The following is a 20,012-nucleotide window of genomic DNA, read 5'->3' as shown; positions in this document are numbered from 1 at the left end:
GGATTTGATAACGATTGTCTACTATTCTGCTTTGTAATCCGCCGTTTGAGAAAAAGATTTCGACGCATGCGCGAGATGGTGGCGGGCCTTAGCGGGAATTTGCCGAAGCAAATGGGTAGGATCGTGAAGCAGAAGACAGCACTGGCCCGAAAACCCGAGTCAGGTACTAATTTTTTGTTTTTATGTTTGTGTGTGTGTGTGTGTGTTTTTATCTTTTCACTTTTATTTCCAAGGGAAAAGGGAGGTACAGCAAAAAAAAGCTGCAGAGGCAGCTTGACAGCACCCCCCCCCTGGTACCCCCAGATACCAGGGTAACAGCAACAGAAAACACTCTATACAATCCAAGAACATATCAATCTATGCAACAAGCATTAAAAATATAATGGCAATGCAGCACACGCTGCACGCGCACATTTTGCACACAGTCTTATTGAAACAGAACTGCATCTGTAGGAAAAAAAAGATAAATGTTTAAGCGTAACATCCTGACCTACTTTACCCCTGTGGCAAAGTATTCCTTTAGTTCTCTCGGTGGCATTACAGATATGGCTGACCCGGCGTGAAGGTATGTATTTAATATGTGTGGAATATTGTAAAGTAACATCTGTTTTCCGTATTCCGTTCTGACTGTTGGGATAGCCCACCTGCATTCTTGTCGCGTGTTATATATGTTGTAGATGCTAACCTATTTACATAGGAAATAGGTTAGCAGATAGCAGCAGTTAGGTCGTTTTAAAAGAATGTGCCCCACATGAGAAAACCGGAGCCTGAAGGATTCTGAACCCACAGTTCCTTTGCTTTCTGAACCCACAGCCGGTTTTAATCCACGACACTTGTCCTCAACTTAGGCCTCAACTCTCTGTTGCGCACTTAATCCCTTACTTGGTACTCCAGTGTTGCGCGTGAAACAGCTTTTTCAATAGATCTTATTCAATTGCTGTGGTTCAATAACTTACTACAGAGGTCGGCACTTGTGACTCCTGCTCACTCATTTCCAGTTGAGCTCCTTGTTTGTGAACTCACTTCATGCTCGGTTCACCGAGTGAGCATCCTCGGAAGTGTGAATTTTGTCAAGTATATCACGTTCCTTGTGTAGCAGCTGCAAGCGCTATGACCATTACATTGCCCTTCGCCCATGGTGTTATGCTACCATTGTTCAGGATATAGAGAAGAACCTAATGATTTGTTATGGTGGTTACATTGACAGTGGAACACGTCCGGTTGATCTACATAGCGCCTACGGTAATCCGGAGACATTCGTTGCTACTCACTATACCCATCTCACTTATGTTTACTAATGCTCACTCACTCCCTGCTCAATTCTCCATATATGCCCACTCACACATAAATAAGCATGAATGAGCATGCTCATGAGTGAGTTTTGCCGTGGTATTCCTTAATCACCTTCATTAATTCAGCAACACAAAGGCAATACGAACTTTTTTCACTTTTATTTCCTGATGGTGTACACCCATATTATGGTACCTCAGACGATATCGTAACAAAACCAACAACCCTATACCCTTTTCCCGTCCACTGACACGGAACATATGCATCTTTGTTTGCAACCAGCTCCCGTGGCATAGTGCTTAGGGTGATCGCTTTCCACGCCGAGACACGGGTTCGAATCCTGTCACCGGCTGTGCGGTTTTCCCCTGTGTTTGCCGAAGACTTTCCAGACGAGTGTCAGCACAGTTCCCCCTGAAGTCGGCCCAGGACGCATACTAACCTCCCTGTCCCCCACTCCTTCCTGCTGTCCTCTCTACATCTGTCGACGTCTGTACGCCGCTCATAGCCACAGTTGCTTCGCGGCGCTAACACGGTTCAAGAAAAAAAGCTTTGTTTGCCTTCTGCCCCGTCCCTTTTTTCTTGGGATTGAAAACTGCCGGGTACAACTGCAATCATGCAAAACTGCGGAAGGTTGAACGTTGTTCCCCAACGTTAGTAACTGCCCATAGTGCATTAGTAAATAATACCCCTGTCACACGGGCATTTCGATCCTTCTCGAATCCGATCTGCATCCAACTTCCCGAGCACGCTCGAGTTTTGACGCTGCTACACGGCCAGTTATGTCAGTCGAAGTTATGACAGTTCACCGGGGTCGAGGATGCAAATGGCGGCCGTCGAGCCGTCTTGAAATTCTCAATCCTGTTATGGGAACTGTCTTGAGTGAAGCAGGATCAAAGTTCGACCCTGCTTGGAAGCGGCCGTGTAGCACCATCCGATCTGCATTGGGTTCAAGCAGGTTCGGCCGATCAGGATCGAAAATGCCCGTGTGACAGGGGTATAGCAAGTAGTAGCGTCGTGCACCGTCTACGTCACCGCTTCCCACCTGAATGGCAATGCACGGTTTATGCAGTTCCTCGTCGGTGGCAGGCCTGAAAAGTAGAAAGTGCTTCAGAAAGTCGCACATTACTGCTATCTGGCAGCTCGGTGACATCAAAGTTGAAAATGTATTCCTCCGTCTTAAGGGCGGAAATCGCTTCTTCGGTTGCCGTGAAAGTGGCAGATACGGCGCACGCAAGAATTCCTGTGTTTGCTGACTGCCTGGAGCACAAAAAAAACTGCTTACGATCTTGTTCGAACTTGCGATGAAAGAATGAGTGTCCGAAGTGAACGATGTTATATGTTAACGACGACGTTAATATTTTGCTTCCTGGGGCTCCATTATTAGAACCGAAATAGCCTTCCATGTCCATCGTGGATACGAAGAGGACCTGCCCACGCGCTACGCTCATGCCTACGACTGCGCCAATGTTTTCTCAAATGGATAGAGGCCGAAGACTGACCTTGCCGATTAACCCGCGCTGGTATATCTGTACATGAAAAATTATTTTCCTGATCTACAATGGGCAATTGTTTACGCTGACTGCTTGCTATCTCGAGTGGCTCCATAAACCTTGCTATGGACCGTACTAATGCTGGAACCTCAAGTATTTGCCCCACCTTGCTCCATTTCAATAGCAGAACACGGCGATTTGCGTGAAAACTTTCCGCCGTATTATACACTCTGAAAAAAAAAAGACTGCTTTCTCTGTGGCACATGTGAATATGGTACAAACGTGCACGTGTATGTTGTGGGCCAGCTTCCCCTGGCGTGCGACTGGCCACGACGCCTTCCACATTAGTTAGATACCGCTGTGGCTGGACTTTTTAAAAAAAAGTACAACGTTCTTGTACCTCTTGAGCTTACCTTGGTTGAGCTCGCTGAAGTGAACTGTCCACGGCATGAGCTCTACACTCTTAAAAATGAACTTCACCACATAGCACGCTCCTAGCCAACCATCATCCCGAATGACAACGTTCTCGCCCTAGATTTGTTGAAAACGGGAGGAGGAGCCTATTTTGTGCCGTGCATAATGGCACAAAATAGGCTGCTCCTCCCGTTTTCAACAAATCACGACGAAGCTATCGTCTGCGCACGCAATTATAGGCGATTAGATGGGTTGAGAGCGACAGGAAAGCAATAGACTCGGTGCGTTGGTTGTAAGTACTCGAAAGAGAGTGCAGAAGGCGGACGAGACAACAGAGGCACACCACGGGACAGACACCCACTAACCAACTGATATTTATTCGACAAGCATAATCCATGCTGAACTGTCGTGGCAAACCAGGTCGTTCCTGACATGCCTGTAACGTGTGTGCGGCTCGCTCTTCGGAGGGTAGTGTCCCGCGTGCAGGAGCTTACCTGGGTCTCAAGGACCGTGGAAGATCGCTGGAGGTTGTTCGTTCGGCTTCTCCCTCGCGGAAGACAACGACATTGTGTTCCAAAGCTAGGCGACCTCCAAATCACCGGTGATGTCCGGGATGTCAGTGAACAGGCTAAAGAAGTGCTACAAGGATGTCCAAAGTTCTACTTCGATAGGGACATCCCCCCTCTAGACGAAGTGGTGATATGCAGAACTGTTACCGCCTACGCTCCTTCCGTTGTAACTTTACTTGTGCATTTTGATTTTGTATTATATTTGTACTATCGACAAAGGTAAGCAAAAAACAAAGAACATTACGGGACAGTGATCGCAACGTCGCCTCTTTTCTACTCTCCGTCTGTACCACGGGCTTCCGTGTGATTTTTTTAGCGTAGGGCAAAGTAATTCATTCACGCGGGGCGGGGGGGGGGAGGTAGAACGTACAACAGATAAACACAAGACATGTATGCACAATACAAGCATGAGGACAATCGAATGATCTGGTAATGTTCAAACCATTTTGACGTTATCCGAACATAGCTCTTGATTTCTTTCACCTGGCCCACTCATTCGGCAGAGCGTCGCATCGGGCACGAAAGTAGCGACAGATGACGGGACACAGGTGCATAATTAAGCTACCTGCGCGAGGCCAACGGGATAGACATGAATCTGCAGTACGCAACAGCTAACCACAAAGTGAAGTTTGTGTGTCCCGTGATGGACACTAACACCCACCGTATAACTAACGTACCCTAACGTCTAACCTAACCTAACCTAATCTAACCTAGAGGAGAGCACTAGTGTATGGAGTTCTAGATTGACAAGTGCGACAAATATAAAAATGGAAGACAATGACGCGCTCATCAGAAATGAGTCGTCCGAGCAATCCGATGAATAGTGGAGGTTGTAACGCACATAGGCTAGACGGCTAGACCATCTCGCGTTCTTGATTACCTTGAGGCGAAAAAGAAATTGGCATTAGAGCAGCAGACACTGAAATACTTGTTGGTGCTCTCAATAAATGCGGTAAGACAAATTCATAGAAATAAGTGAGCGGTAGCGTGTTTCTTCCTTTTTCTACTTTTGTTCTCGTCAAAAGTGCAATGATTTGCAAATTATCATTTCAATTATTTCATCATTTCGTTATTTCAATTATTCCAATTATCATTTTCGGCTTTGTCAATTGTTCTAGCAATGACTCACGTAAAAACAGCCAGATATGCCTCACGAGTCATCAATCGTACTATCCAAGTCCTCTATATAGGATAAGAGAATGCTTCCCTGCGATGATCAAAAACAAGGCGCTTACTTTGCTGGAGAGCAAACCTGCTTTTCCTGTACCGTCTAAGCAAGGCTAGCGAATGGCGTGTCGCTGCTCTCTGCGTAGGATCCAGATAACACAAAATGATCCGAGGGATGTCTCTGGGACGTCCCTCCGCGGATGTTGAGGACGTTCGCGCGATGTGCGAGTTTGGTTCAATACAAGTCCAAAACGCGTCTATATGAAACTCCGACGGATGTAGTTTTTTATGTTATAGGGACGTCCATCGGGATCTCTATTGGACTTCTAGAGGCCCTTATTGGGAGGTTATGCATTCATTGGAAGCGAGCTTCCCTGCACAGCATGTCAGCTCTGCACAGGTGCTAGCCTTATTGATATTACCGCGTTCAACATGGTAGAGGTTTTCAAACAGCATGATCAGGACATGTGCTGATCGATGCTGTTTGAGAGGAGCCTTGTTGAAGAGATTACTGTCACCAAAAAAACAGAAAATGCTCACTTGCTCCGACATAATAAACGCTCGTCCTTTATTAGTTCCCCAAACTAGTTTACATGTATAATAACGGTGATAAATTTAGTAGCTAAGCCAGTGATCCAGAACGTTGGTTAGTGGGGAGGGCCGTTTCTTTGTCAAAGTGCGTAGTGGGGAGGGGAGAAAGGGAAATCCAATGCGTAAACTAAGGGGTGGGGGTGGGGGGGTTTCGGGGGGTACGATAGCCCAGCCGCCCCCAGATCCGTCACTGCACTTACCAGAGTATAAAACCAGGGCTGCATCAAGTGCGTAGCTTGCTATTGGCCTATTTCATTACAGATCACTACTCTAAACACACACAATGAATATTCCATCATTAAATGCCTATCAGGAAGTAATACGAAAAAAATGTCCGATGCCCATACAAAAGACATCACTGTTCTCCTTCCGATTCACTGTGTGTTGCACACTCCCCTGGTAACTTGTCGTGCGTGGCGCAACCATGACATTGTCGCATGCTGAACTTCTGCAAGGGTGGCATCATTGAAGAAGCACCCTGACTTCCTGTCAAATGGCCTGGAAACAAAGCAAAATAATATACTAAATATATGCAAAATCCACACCCAACTCATGCGTTGCATATTCCAGGAATCTTGTCCTACCAACCAAACGCTGTCGCACATAGGCACGTAGTCGCGTTGAGTCGGACAAAAAACGTTGTGCGGAACGTCCAAATCATTGCTCATTTAAACAACAGTACATAATGTCACATTTAAGTAATTCGAATGTAGGAATCGGCTGCATACCTTATTCGCCATCCAGTGCTCTGGCCTGCTGGCTCAGCACACGTGCAGCCAACATGAAGGACAAGGTGTCAACAGAAATTTCCCTTCTCCATTTTCAAAGATCAGTTTCAGCAAGCCACACGTCTGTATTCGTCATAATCCTCATCACGAAAACAAACACCACGAATTATTACCACAAACATAAACACCGCCATAAAGATTAATCTCAACCGTAGCGGTGGTGGTGGTGGTGGTGGTGGTGGTGGTGGTGATAGGGCTTGCCGTTGTCTCAACCGTAGCGGAGCGGTGCTTCGTATACTAGTCAGAAATGCGATGGAAACTAATCAAATGGCGTCAGTGATCCGTTGTCGCGCGGGCGCCTCAGGCCACCTCCTTTTTCCCTCTCTCTCTCAACAACTTGGGAGAGTGGGAGGAGGTCGCTGTGCTTCGCACGCCGACTAGCAAAAAAACTAGTAGAGCCACGTTGCACGAGGGACACGTCCCAGGAACGCAGCTTCTGGAACCTGGAACGTTGGGATCTTTTTCTGATGTCCCAATAACGTTTCGTGTTGTCTACGCATATATAATATCACATAGGATAATTTGTGATAATATATACTTATATGAGTGAATTTCGTCTTCTCTTTTCTACTCGTCTTCTGCTTTTTAAATTGGTATTAATTTCCATCCTGCGGCTGCAGACCTGAAAGGAGATCTCTCTCCGATGAGACTTGTGGATGAAAGATGGTGCAGCGGGATGCTCAGAGTAAAACCATATTGCTGCTGAGCGCTATGAAGACGAGGACATAAGAGAGGGACAAAACACATGCACTTACTTCCAACACTTTTAGAAAGTTAGCGCATGTGCTGTGTCCCCCTCTTATGTCCTCGTCTTCATAGCGCTCAGCAGCAATATGGTCTCATACCAACAAGTCCAAATTTCGTCACTCCTTTAGGGTAAAAGTTCAAGGCGGAAGGGGGGTGTCCCTTACCCTCACCTTTCGACGTCCCTGCATACACACGGACACACAGAACGGAACACGAGCCACGCGCAATCCGGTATCGCACCTGACCGGCAACCCTGACGTAAGTAGTAGGCATATATACTGTATAAGAACCATACTGTATCAGAACCAGTTTTTTCTAATCCAAGAGAGCCTATTCTAATCCAATTCTAAGCCAAAATCCAGTTCTAAGCCAACACAATCCAGTTGTAATCCAACACAAGCCAATTCCAAAGCCATATGATTGGCCGCCATTACCTCCACCCACTTCACGTTGATTGGTGCACGCAGATAGTTGAGCTCCGCCCCTAATTATCCGGCTCCGCTGATTGGTCGTACAGACCACTCACCCAACGCTCTGATTGGCCGCCACCAATCTAAGCCCGTTGAACAGAGCCTGCACTAGCGCCCAGCGGCTCCACTGCGGCTTTATCTCATATGTCAAAACTTACCTCTTTACTGGCTCTGCCCACTTCGCGTTGATTGGTCCACGCTAAGCGTACTGAACAGTGATTGGCTAGGCTGCATTTGTCGCTCCTAAGCCACCAGGCACCGGCTTCAGACAAGACACACGACAATTGTTGATTTCAACCTTTATTTGGTACAACAGCCTCCTGGTCCAGCAGCATCGTAGAGTACGGGTTGGTTCAGTTCCATCAGAGAGATCATTGGTCCAAGTCATCTCTTGCGCTCATTAGTCACTCAGCTCCCTCGGTAGACACCAACTGCTATAGGTTCATCTAACTGCAAGTGGTCTGCTCGTTAGCATATCTGACTGCTCACCCAGCTGCTTATTGGTTCTAGTCGATCACAGCTTCCTCATAGGTTCCAACTCCAATTGGTCCGTCTAACTGGAAGTGCCCAACTGCCCATTGAACTGCAAGCCACTCATTGGTCACTCATCTCCGCATGGAACCTTATGTAACCAGGGTTATTGGAACCTTCTACTCAGTTCGTTCACATTTCTATCCGGTCATCTCTTGCACTTATTGCTAGCCTCAGTTCCCTCTGTAGACACCAGCTATTGGCTGTTCATCTAACTGCAAGTGGTCTGCTCATTGGCCCATCTGAGTAAAAGCCTCACATTGGTCACTCATCTCTAGAGCTCCTTAAAAGGTCCCAACTGCGATTGGTCTCTTCCACTCATCGCTAGACCCAACTGCTCCGTCGAACTGCAAGCCGCTGATTGATCACTCCCTCTAATCTCTAGATGAGATAATATAAGTTTAACTGTGGGATATCGGAACTTTTACCAGAACATAAGTTTAGCCTGGGGTTCTCCGTTTCTATATCGCTCCAACAGTTCCAACTTGTATCTCACACAATGTCTTATTTTATGAGTACTCCGCACGGGAATAGCTCTCAAAATGTCACTAAAATCACTCTCTTCTCCGTGTCCATTTAAAATGTTGTGTAGGCATTGTAAATCTGCCAGCATGTGTTTGCATACCAACTGATCCATCTCATACGACACACTGGGGCTTCGAACTTTTGCAGTTGTCAAGTCGCTGCTCATGACTTTTCTTATGTCGAAGGATCATCCCTTGAATCTCTTCAGTGTTTCTTACAAATCTGCACCATCATACGTGTCATTTGCCGCGACGAGTCCCACGTCTCACCCTAACGCACAGTACTAAAAGCCAGAATTTGTTTGAGCATGCTGAAACAAGCTATGATATGGCACGCGCGTCATTTGTATAAAGGGGAGCAGGCATAATGCTCTGACTTGTTTGATCGCGCAGAACAATTTACGTTGTTGTAGAACATCGTCCTGTGCGCACGACACAGAGAACAACTACCTGTTTCTGCGGGGCGCGAGCCAGCAGCAACATCAGCGTACTAACGAGTGGTGGTTTAGCGCGGCATTTTCGGTCTCGAGTTGGTTGCACTTGGTCGTTTTTTTTTTCCTGTGGGTTTTGTTCAGCTTTCCTTGAAGCACTGGAAACACCATGCAGAACCCGCCTGCGAAGCCAAAACTCCAAAAAACTTCTTTTACTAATAGCCAGAACTTGTTTGAGCACGCTGAAACGCACACGCATCTTTCTTCTTTCTTTCCAAAATGCTCGGACTTGTTTGATCCCGCATAGCGTTTGGGATATGATATAAAATGGCTTTAAAATAGCGTGGTGCTCTTCACAAACTATACTCGCTTAGTCGATGAGTACGTGCTCTATAATCATTCTACATAGCTCCATATCATATCGTCCTATCCAGGGGCGGATCCAGGGAAGACCCTCAGGGGGGGCCCCCACTGAAAAAAAGAGAGAAGATGGGGGGGTCGCCATGTAGCAGGAAAATCAGCCGGAATGGGGGGTAGAGGTATGTCTCGGGGGGGCCCGGGCCCCCAGGCCCCCCCCCCCTGGATCCACCCCTGGTCCTATCTATATAGCTTCTTTATCCATCACACAACACAGCATTTTTTCTCTTAAAACAGGAAATACTTTTATTTTACTGATGATTACATGATACTGAGACGATGATACATTACACTGAGACGTGCGCAGTTTCGCTGGTCTCAGTGGGATGCGTCACTTCGTGTGAGTAAAGATGATTTCGTGCGACCCGTCCAAGAGTCTCTTCTCTAGTTTCAGATCCGGTAATTCACACATTTCTTGCAACTCTTCATCTGTGAATCGCTCAAAACGACTGGGCACCTTTACGCGTTTATCATTTTCCATCAGGAGTTCAACCTATACCGCCTCCCCGTGTCGACCTTGCGTAAGTCCAACACGTCCAGCTTTTCGTTCTCCAGAACAATGCTCCCATCACCGGGTTTATTCAGCTTTTCGAAAACAGACGACATCCCAGTGCAAGTTTCTACGCACACCGAATGAACTGAAAATAAGAACTTTCCTCATCTTGAAGACAATAGTCCTTCGTCGTCGTGCGCTTGACCCACAGTCGATCGACGGATGGAACTGAAATGCGCCTTTGGAGGGTGGTGCGATTTTGTCTACACAATCACGCAGGAACGGCCCGTGATGCGCGCGCACGTTAGCTGCGAAGGACATTTGGAACTTCTTGGAAACTGCATAAGGGAACCCTTTTGGTTACAGAAAGCTTGTTTCGGCAATGAGCAGGTGGTCCACTTTGACGCGGGCTCATAGGGTTATTTTTCTTCAGATAGACTTGCCTCATCAGGCAGAACAGTTTACTTTTGGTATACGTTTTAATACGCGCGGCTTCGAGGACTCGGAAAACATGATTGACGATCTCCAAACGGCGAGCTCCGATATCAAACAGGTGGCCCCAACGTGTTGGAACATGCAGCCGACTCATCCTCAAGGTGACCCAATTTCTTGGGGAAAGCGAAATCTGTTTACACCACCTTGAAACATACGCAGCATTTTTTTTTTTTTTTTCGCTAGGGTCCGCCGCAACAGGTGGAAGTGCGTTTTGATATTGAACAGATGACTCGAACACGTTGCGGCAGGCTCATCGTCAAGGTGTCCCAGTTTCTCGGACTTGCAACCTTGCGGAAACGAGCGAGCATTGATATATAAAACAGATGGCCCCAACCGGACCGGAAGGGGTATATTACGTGCCTGTGTTCCGGCTATCTAGTTTTCTGTGCGGTTGGCACGGTAAGTTGCCGACATGCGTTGGGGTGAACCTGGAAGGTGCGCGGCATTTTGGTGCGTCGGCGTATGTTGTGAGGTGTGCGCGGGCAGGCTAAAATCGTGTGAGCTGTCCAAATTTGTGTTTCAGATATTGCTGAACAGCGTCGGGTGACACGAATCTACGTGCGTCATATTCGTAACTGTGATAAGATGAGCCCATTTTTTTATCATAATGCGACCAGCATTGCATCATCTTAAATTTATATTTGTAATATTGGTGCTTCCAGTAGTGCTCTGTTTAGAAGGAACGCGGAGGTGCGAATATGTGCTGACTGTATTTGCGCAGGATGTTCTGGGAAGGCAATCTGGAATCGTGTTTCTTCATACTCAGTTTGGGTTCAGTCTTCTTTTTAAGATTGAGTACGTGCGTGCATAGCACCAACCAATTTCGGTTTAATAAGCGTTGGAGCGTCAGTGACAGAAACAATGTTGAGTCTCACCACATAGCATCACTATGCTTTGTCATTCTGCTGGATTTAATTAATTTCTTATGGTAAAGTGCACTGTCTAAAACTTCAGTATACTCCCACATGGGAATACTTAAGTCGCGTGAGCTGTCCACGCGCCGTCGGATATTTTCAGATATTGCTGCATGGCGTCGCGTGAATGACAAGTTTGTGAATCTGTGTGCCCGTCTGTGATGCTCTTAAGGTGAGCACATTTTTTTCCGAGATGAACTCTTTCATAATGCGACGTTGTGTGATCACCCTGAACTTATATTTCTAATGGTGCTTTCAGTAGTGCTCTGCGTGCGAGGTGTGTTGCGTGCGCTGGACGCATATATTTGCACACTGGGGGAGCTCTGAAGGCAATCTCAAATTGTGTTTCTAAAAAACTCAGCTTGGGTTGAGTCTTCTTTTTAAGATTGAGTACGCGCGAAGCTTCGCTGCATAGCACCAAACAATTTGTTTAATAGGCGTTGGAGCGTCAGTGCGTCTTGAGCATTACCGCATAGCACCACTATGCTTTTGTCATTCTGCTTGATTTAGTTAATTTCGTATGTTGAAGTGCAACGCACACTGTCTAAAACAAAAGCGAGCCCAATCTCTATAGAGTTTCTTGATCATACAAATTGTTTTTCTCTCAAGCCAGCTTCTCTACACAGCATCAACTATCGATGTTTTCTCGATCATGTGCTTCTTCCTAGCTCAGCATTTTTATTTCGAACGCGTGCTGGCTTCCCTGCTTAGCATCACGATGAGTTTTTTTTTTTTTTTTGCGCTCTGTTTAATACAGATTGAAATGTTTTTGTTGTGGGTCTGTGACAAAATTCGTTCTTAAGAATGAACGCGTTTCACTCCATAGCATCATTTGTGAATTTCCTTTGCCATTCTGCTTGATAATCATTGAAATCAATTTTTATGTTGAAGTGCAAAGCACGCTCTGTAGGAAAAACGATCCTAAGCTTGTTCCCAGGGGTGGGCTCCACCTAACACACTCTTGCAACCAGGTGAAGCCAACTTTACTCGTGTAGGTGGATAGCGTGTGCTTTGAGATGGGGGTGTACATCGTACCCTGAACACGTTTTTTTTTTTTTTTTTTTTTTTTCATTAGCAGCTGTGGCTATGTGAACAGCAGGAGGAGGCAGCATCTGTTTTGTGTTGTTCTGCCTTCCAACACTGGCTCTCTAGAAGTATGAACCAGTTGGGTAGAAATGAGTCCTCAATGCAATGGACGTTTTTCACGCTCGCGTTGCGTGTGTCCAGCCTCAGCCTTCTTTGCAATGAGGGCGCAAGTATCCAGGCCGACGCCATCTATTGTATGTGTAGGGAACCTTCTTCGGCACCGTCAGAGCATGTGAAAAAGTGTCATTGTGGTGGCATGCAGTTAGCATGAGCCAATAGCAGTTGGCGCCTACTAGCCGCAGGCTAAACTTGTGTTATGGTAACACACGTGTCAGCACAGCGCTCCTCGTTAGGCCTATATTCTCACGGCTGCTTGTCCTACTCAATTTCCTATTCAAGTAAGGTGTACTTGTTCTCACCAAGCACTTGTGATTCATGGCGCCGCTTCTTCAGCGAGCGCTGCGGCGAGAAACTGTCGCACAGTTCGACGTGTGTTCCACTGCTGCTTTACTCCACGAACCGAATGGTTAGCCAGACACGTTAATGGCTACATTGCAGACAGTGACAACAGAAATGTCAGTCTCAATGCCAAAAGAAACAGTGACCGAAGTTACTCGTCAGAAGCCTTTATGCAAGCAAACAGCCGCAAAGCGAGCGCGGGTTGATCAGTATGAAGAATACGACTCGGACCACTATACCACTAGTACAATAATCAGTGTCGGGAATCCGAACAATGCGAACTCCGATGAACGTACAGAAATGGACGCTGATGAGCCATTCACAACAGTAATCTATAAGAAATCCCGGAAGCCAGGAATCCCTGTAATATTAAGACCAGTCCGCTCAGACGAATCTTTCATCCGAGGAAACCCCAACTCCGTATACTAACCAACAGCGTTGTGAATCGCCAGAGACCATCGGCCTCGACTGACTGCCCTACATGTGGCACCACCGAAGACAAGCTACCCATAATAATGCAGTGCCAAAAGTACTCTACAGAACGATCAAGGCTTGAGAGCACGCTCGTTAAGCTGGATGATCGACCTCTCTCTTTCGTGAAGATCATTGGGCCCTGCCAAAATGAAACGGATCAGACGGCCGCATTAACAGCATTCTGCAACTATTTGAAAGACTCCCGTATTATCACCCGTTACTAGAGGTGAGTACAGACACGGTCCCTGGGTACCGTGGAACAGACCATGGGAGTACGGCAGGAAAAAAGGGGGCGTGGCCTCCATCTAGAGGTCATTATAGTGGAAATTCCGCGCTCTTCGCTCGCAGGTAGTCAAGAATTATACTCGGATATCGTCTAATAATTTGAACATTATCAGAGAACCGTCTGCATATCCGAGCATTCAATTGTCCTCATGCTATTTCTTGGGTCTATTGGTTGTACGCTTTTGCCCCCCCCCCCCCCCCGCCCGCTTTGGCAATTCTTTGCCCTATGCTCGCATGGTACAGACGGAGAAATCGTGCCAAAAAATGCACCCTCGCACCCTTGCGCTAGGTGAAGCCGACTTGCAGAATGGTGACGCCTACCAAAACAATGCCCTGTTTTCTTCGCACGCGTGTCGTTTCCCAGAATGTGTTGTATGATATGGATTGTGAAGCGGCAGTGGGATGCCTGGAGAGAAGAAGGACCTGCGATTGCGGACCAAATTTCGGTAAGCTTATGTGTGTGTGAATTAATTTCGTGTCTTGTCTACACCGGTATGGGCACTCTAATAAAAATAATCTCTCTTCCCAGTTTTACAGTTTGGTATATATATATAGATATAGGTGAAAAAATTAGCAGGAGCTCTTTGGCTGCACGTATAGCATATGTTTGTAAGTCAAACGTCGCCATGCCAATACTGGACCGCTGTTTCTGCCTTCTTGGGCCTCATCAGCAGTACGCAAGCAGGCAACGTTTGAGCGGCTGGCGTCAGAAGTTCACGTGGCACGTGATGCCTCCCGTCAGGGTGTCCTAAAACGCCTCTGAAAGCCCAGTGCAAAGCCAGTCAAGTGTATAAGAGGGGGGGGGGGGAATTAGCAGGAGCTCTCTGGCTGCACGTATAGCTTATGTTTTCAAGTCAAACGTCGCCATGCCAGTACTGGACAGCTGTTTCGGCCTTCTTGGGCCTCATCAGCTGTACGCAGGTAGGCAACGTTTGAGCGGATGGCGTCAGAAGGTCACGTGGCACGTGATGCCTCCCGACAGGGTGTCCTAAGACACCTCTGAAAGCCCAGTGCAAAGCCAGTCAAGTGTATAAGAGGAAAAAAAATAGCAGAAGCTCTTTGGCTGCACGTGTAACATATGTTTGTAAGTCAAACGTCGCCATGCCACTACTGGACATCTGTATAGCAGCAGCATATATACATACAGCATATATATATATATATATATATATAGTGAAAAACAATAGCATAGGCTCTTTGGCTGCACGTTGAACATATGTTTATAAGTCCCAAACGTCGCCACACCAGCATTGGACAGCTGTTTCGTCCTTATTGGGCCTTCATCAGCAATGCGTAGGTGGGCGACGTTTGAGCGAGTGGCGTCGGAAGGTCACGTGGAACGTGATGTCCTCCCGTCAGGGTGAGAAACTCACCTCTGAAAGCCCAGTGCGAAGCCAGTAAAGTATTAAGTGAAAAAAATAGCATAGGCTCTTTGCTTGCACGTTGAATATATATATATATATATAAAGAGGGGAAAAAAGTCATTAAAAAAATAAGTAAATGACGCTAGACGTGTTTGAAATTCAAACTTACAGATTAAGATGGCTTCTATGGCTGCACGTAGAGAAACAGATACTCATGGAACGATGCGACAGCACCAGAGGACACGTGTTTCGCCGTGTTTGCGGCTCGTCAGCCCTGGGTAGCTGCGCATCATTCGGGATGCGCGATTCGGTGCTCAGTCACCCTCCCAGGTGTATATCGCTCGCTGAGTGGCCCCTGGTTTGCCAATCCCGAACGATGCTCAGCTACCCAGGGCTGACGAGCCGCAAACACGACGAAACACGTGTCCTCTGGTGCTGTCGCATCGTTCCATGAGTATCTGTTTCTCTACGTGCAGCCATAGAAGCCATCTTAATCTGTAAGTTTGAATTTCAAACACGTCTAGCGTCATTTACTTATTTCTTAATGGCTTTTTTGCCCTCTTTATAATTCACTGGCTTGCACTGTGGCATTGAGGAGTGCTCAGTCACCCTCCCAGGTGTATATCGCTCGCTGAGTGGCCCCTGGTTTGCCAATCCCGAACGATGCGCAGCTACCCAGGGCTGACGAGCCACAAACACGGCGAAACACGTGTCCTCTGGTGCTGTCGCATCGTTCCATGAGTATCTATCTCTCTCTCTCTCTCTCTCTGCTTGGACGTAGAATCCACCTGCGAACACTGCATCAATGCTCTCATCGTGGCTTTTAGATAAACCTCTGTACCGAAGGAAAATAATCCTGTTTTTTGCATGTCTTGTATCATCCATGTTTGTGTCTCCATTTTAAAGTGCGTGCAGTATGCAGCTCACTCTTTGTATTTTTGTTTCCTATAGCACTAAGAGTGGATGTTTATCATGCTTAGAATGTCATGTCTAGAATTGAGCTAATATTTGGTTGGATAATATTTAATAATAATAGGTTGCACTCGTTGTCATTTTTATGTATGTACATGCGCTTTGTCTTTCCAGGAGAGCCAGATAGATACCCTTTTGCATCAGATACTCAACTGAAGAGGAGACCCTCCTCGTTGCTCTCAGTGGAGCCAAAAGTAGTATAAATAAATAGCTTGTTCCTCTTATGCCTGTTTTATGTGCTTGCATACAACATTTATGGCGCTAAAATCACACGACACACCTCAAAAGGAATTCTAAAGGAAAGCGATAGAAACTTAGTTTAGTAGCTCATTAGAGTTTCTATAGAATTACGGCGGCCAATATTTCGTAAGAAATCAGTAGGGCCATGTCAGGATCTCATAAGAATTTCTATAGACTCTCCATGGACTATTTAATGTGTCTATAGAGTCAATACAATAGAGTTTCTTTAGAAAATAATTTCACATTTTAGTAACGGGTGGGTACTCCACCCATGTCGCACAGTCCATCGTCGCACTTGGCTCCTGCCGCACATTGGCTGCACGGAGTGCCTTCCTTGTACACAGGACGCGTGAGAAAGTTACCCCTGGAAAATTGAAAATATGTTACACAAATAAACATGTTTACGAATATAACGCTCTTGTGGACGTATTCCCGCACGAACTCCAATGACATATTTCTGTGTTGTTGTCCCTATATTTGCGATCGTACTTATACCATTTTGCATCGTACGATATCCACGTGTTCCTAGAGTGCATTGGTATTAATTTTGGTGTCGATACTGCTTTGGGATCATGGGGATATTTGGATAAAGCAGAATCATGCCCTTCCTGTAGCACCGTTTGTCGGAGTTTCGTAAAGGGATATGGCTAGGAATGTAGAAAAGTATATACGATTTGCGGGTATAGCGATGGCGATTCTGAAGGTGTTTCTGCGTCTTACTTTGCTCGACTCACAGATAGGAAGAAAATTAAGGGAAGGCTTGTCGCTCGCCAGCGGCGAGAGTTGCTATGCATTCTCGAACTTACGGATAACATCCATCGTGTAAACGACTTCTCCCTCTGTTGATCCGTATACACTCTTAAAAATGAACTTCACCACATAGCACGCTCCTAGCCAACCATCATCCCGAATGACAACGTTCTCGCCCTAGATTTGTTGAAAACGGGAGGAGGAGCCTATTTTGTGTCGTGCATAATGGCCACAAAATAGGCTCCTCCTCCCGTTTTCAACCAATCAGGGGCGAGAACGTTGTCATTCGGGATGATGGTTGGCTAGGACCGTGCTATGTGGTGAAGTTCATTTTTAAGAGTGTAGGTTTCGCTGAGTATCACCTCACTAGAGACTTTTTTTTTACTCTGTCGCGTCGTACAAATCGGTAAGTCTAGTTCGAAGGAAATAGCCTCACATTTTTGCGTAGTTGCAGGTGTACAGCTTCTTGTAAGGAAATCCTTCTGTGGATTTATAATAATTAAAGCCGCAGCCCACGAAACGGGTGTTGGCCCAAACCACCTGTGATATAGAAAACACTTATGTGGTTAATGAAATCGTCCGTTGTAATCGGCTACCCAGCACTATGGCGTTACCTGCGTAAAGTGCCCGATGGGACGTCCTTGGGTCGGTTGAAAAGATTGGATAACGCCAACTGGGGCGTCTTTGTACTCATCAAACCACTTCTCGATTATAGTGGGCCAATCAGGCGAGTCGTCGTCTCTAGTACTAGAAGACGTAGCTAAATTCTGTCCAGTCATCTTGAACTGTGCTGCAATGTTGCAGTGACATTATGAGGGTCGATACACTTCCCCGCTTCCCAACAAAAAAAAAAAAAAAAAACGAAACGAAGGGAAGCGCCATACTTGTGAATCTTTCCTTGTAGGCGTCATGCTCGAACTTGCACAATTCAGCGTGTGCTTGAGCTATTGCAGCTAATTCATCGTTCCATTCCTGCGAAAAGAGAAAATGCATAACATTTGAGTAACACCAGATGAGGACAGATGTCAACCGCTATTCAAATACTACAAAGGTTATGCGCGACTTTAAACTGGCTCTTCGTTGTAAATACTCGCTTGCTTCTGCTCATTGTGTTGCATGTTAACTGTCGTGACGTGAGAATGATAATCTCATTCAAGTTGCTGTACGTCATGCAACTAAAAAAGTATACGCAAAGTAAAGGATTTACGCATAAAACTATACGCAAAGGATCTCGATTCGCGTGTATATAGAGTGCTCTGGCCTGAACTCGTAGTGCTATTTAGAACGTTGTGCATCATTTGAACGGCATACTTTGTGAGGTTTCTCACAGAAAAACTCATCCAGACACCCTACCCCTTAGTATATCTGCTATGTCGTCCGAAAAGACATTCTGCTGACGATAGACAAGTCTCTCTTCTTCTCTATAGACAAATACACGTCTCTTTATGCACGGAGCGCATGGTTGGCACGTCTCGAGCATCTTAAGTGCTTTTTTTTTTCTTTTCTTTTTCTTCTTCTTTTTAAGTTATACTTCGTGAAGCAACTGTGACTATGAGCGGCAAACGTAACGTGGTGAAACGTAACAGCAAAGCAAACGTAACGTGGCGGTAAAACGTGGACAGAGGACTGCAGGCAGGAGCCTGGGCGGTTCGTACGTGATCCGGGGCCAACTTCGTGGGCAACGTCTGCTTTCTGGAAGGTCTGCCGGGAAACAGGAAAAACCTGGAACAGCACAGACGCTGGTAGGATTCGAACCCAGCACGTCCCAGTCTTCAGTATGGGCCTTGGAAGTAGTACTACCAACGAGCGAATGTTGTTGTTTGTTTTTGTTTTTCTTGTATTGTTTTTTTTTAGACAGATAATGTTGTATCCATTCGGTCATGCCGCTGGCATATCAGTACGAATACAGGTCACCAATAGTTGCATTTAACCTAAGAGCACCTGGGCCTAACTTATAGTACATCTATGAAGCGTAAATATGACGTGAATAAACGTTGTGTACCACGATTTATTCTATACGTTTTTTGTTTTTGTTTTTTTTTTCTTCAAAGATGAAACACAAGGGCAAAAACATCAACGCATATGTGCGGTAACGCCACTGTCCTTACAACGTTGACTGATTCATACTTTTAAAAAATACACGCCATCAACAGTCGACATGTTATAAATAATACCCACCAGCTGTATCATATCCGCTGCCTGGGGGAATTCTCCAATCCCTCCTAGAGCGATCTCTCTTCTCAGTTCGTTATGAAGACGTACAATGGTATCCTTCTCCACCTCGGACACTCCAAGCTTTTGCTTCTGACAGGAACAACTGTTATTCGGAGGCTTGCAAGCGGTGTGTGTTACACCACAATTCTGGTACTCCGGCCGGCATCGCTCATTCGCAGCTCGGACCAGTATAGAGAGCGCTACGACTATCAAAATCTTGGTGCTGCGAAGTTCGGAGCGATACTGTCAGAATTTTTATCCACACAGCTAGTCATGGAACAACTAACACAAACCAGACGAAAGTACGAGCTATGCAAAAATTTCTTTTGAGTAAGAGTATTCTGGACTTACATTGATCCCATTTTTCTTCGAACAGCCGAATACCTAACGAGAAAGGCACACATAGCACTTATTAGTGCTGATCATGTATAAGACAGACAGAAGGTGAAGAAGAAAGTACGAATGCGTTGTCTTTCAACTACCACGTAGCACACAAGGAAAATCCTCAGATCTTGATAGAACTGTCTGTTCGAGACTAATGAAAAAGCCCGCCAATGGTATTCACCGAGCTTCGAACTCACACCGGCTCTAAAGCCGGCGTCTGTTTCAGACTGTCTTCTGCTCCGACGGAGGTGCAAATCAGGCATATTAGTCAGTGACCACGCTCGTCGTTAACGGAATAATCCGTATCATGCGACCACCGGGTGAACAACAGGGTCATCCCCGTTGGTTTCGTTAAATACCACTGAGTACGGTCGTCGACGCTCCCACTGACAAGACGGTGCAACATGATAGCTCTTTCTCGTTATTGTTATTATTATGATTATTATCATTATT

At 46.1% G+C, this 20,012-nt stretch overlaps 1 long non-coding RNA gene across 1 annotated transcript in view; it reads left to right on the top strand.

Moving 5' to 3' along the window:
• Positions 1-18,402, top strand: part of LOC135377481 (uncharacterized) — a 100,297-nt gene extending 81,895 nt beyond the window's left edge. The window contains exon 4 of the long non-coding RNA XR_010418115.1: positions 18,389-18,402. This is a non-coding gene — a long non-coding RNA (uncharacterized LOC135377481). The remainder of the gene's footprint in view (positions 1-18,388) is intronic.
• The last annotated feature ends 1,610 nt before the right edge of the window (positions 18,403-20,012 follow it).

The sequence above is a fragment of the Ornithodoros turicata genome, chromosome 1 (genome assembly GCF_037126465.1).
Source record: "Ornithodoros turicata isolate Travis chromosome 1, ASM3712646v1, whole genome shotgun sequence".
In the NCBI taxonomy this organism is placed as follows: domain Eukaryota; kingdom Metazoa; phylum Arthropoda; class Arachnida; order Ixodida; family Argasidae; genus Ornithodoros; species Ornithodoros turicata.
This window is presented reverse-complemented; position numbering and strand designations above follow the sequence as displayed.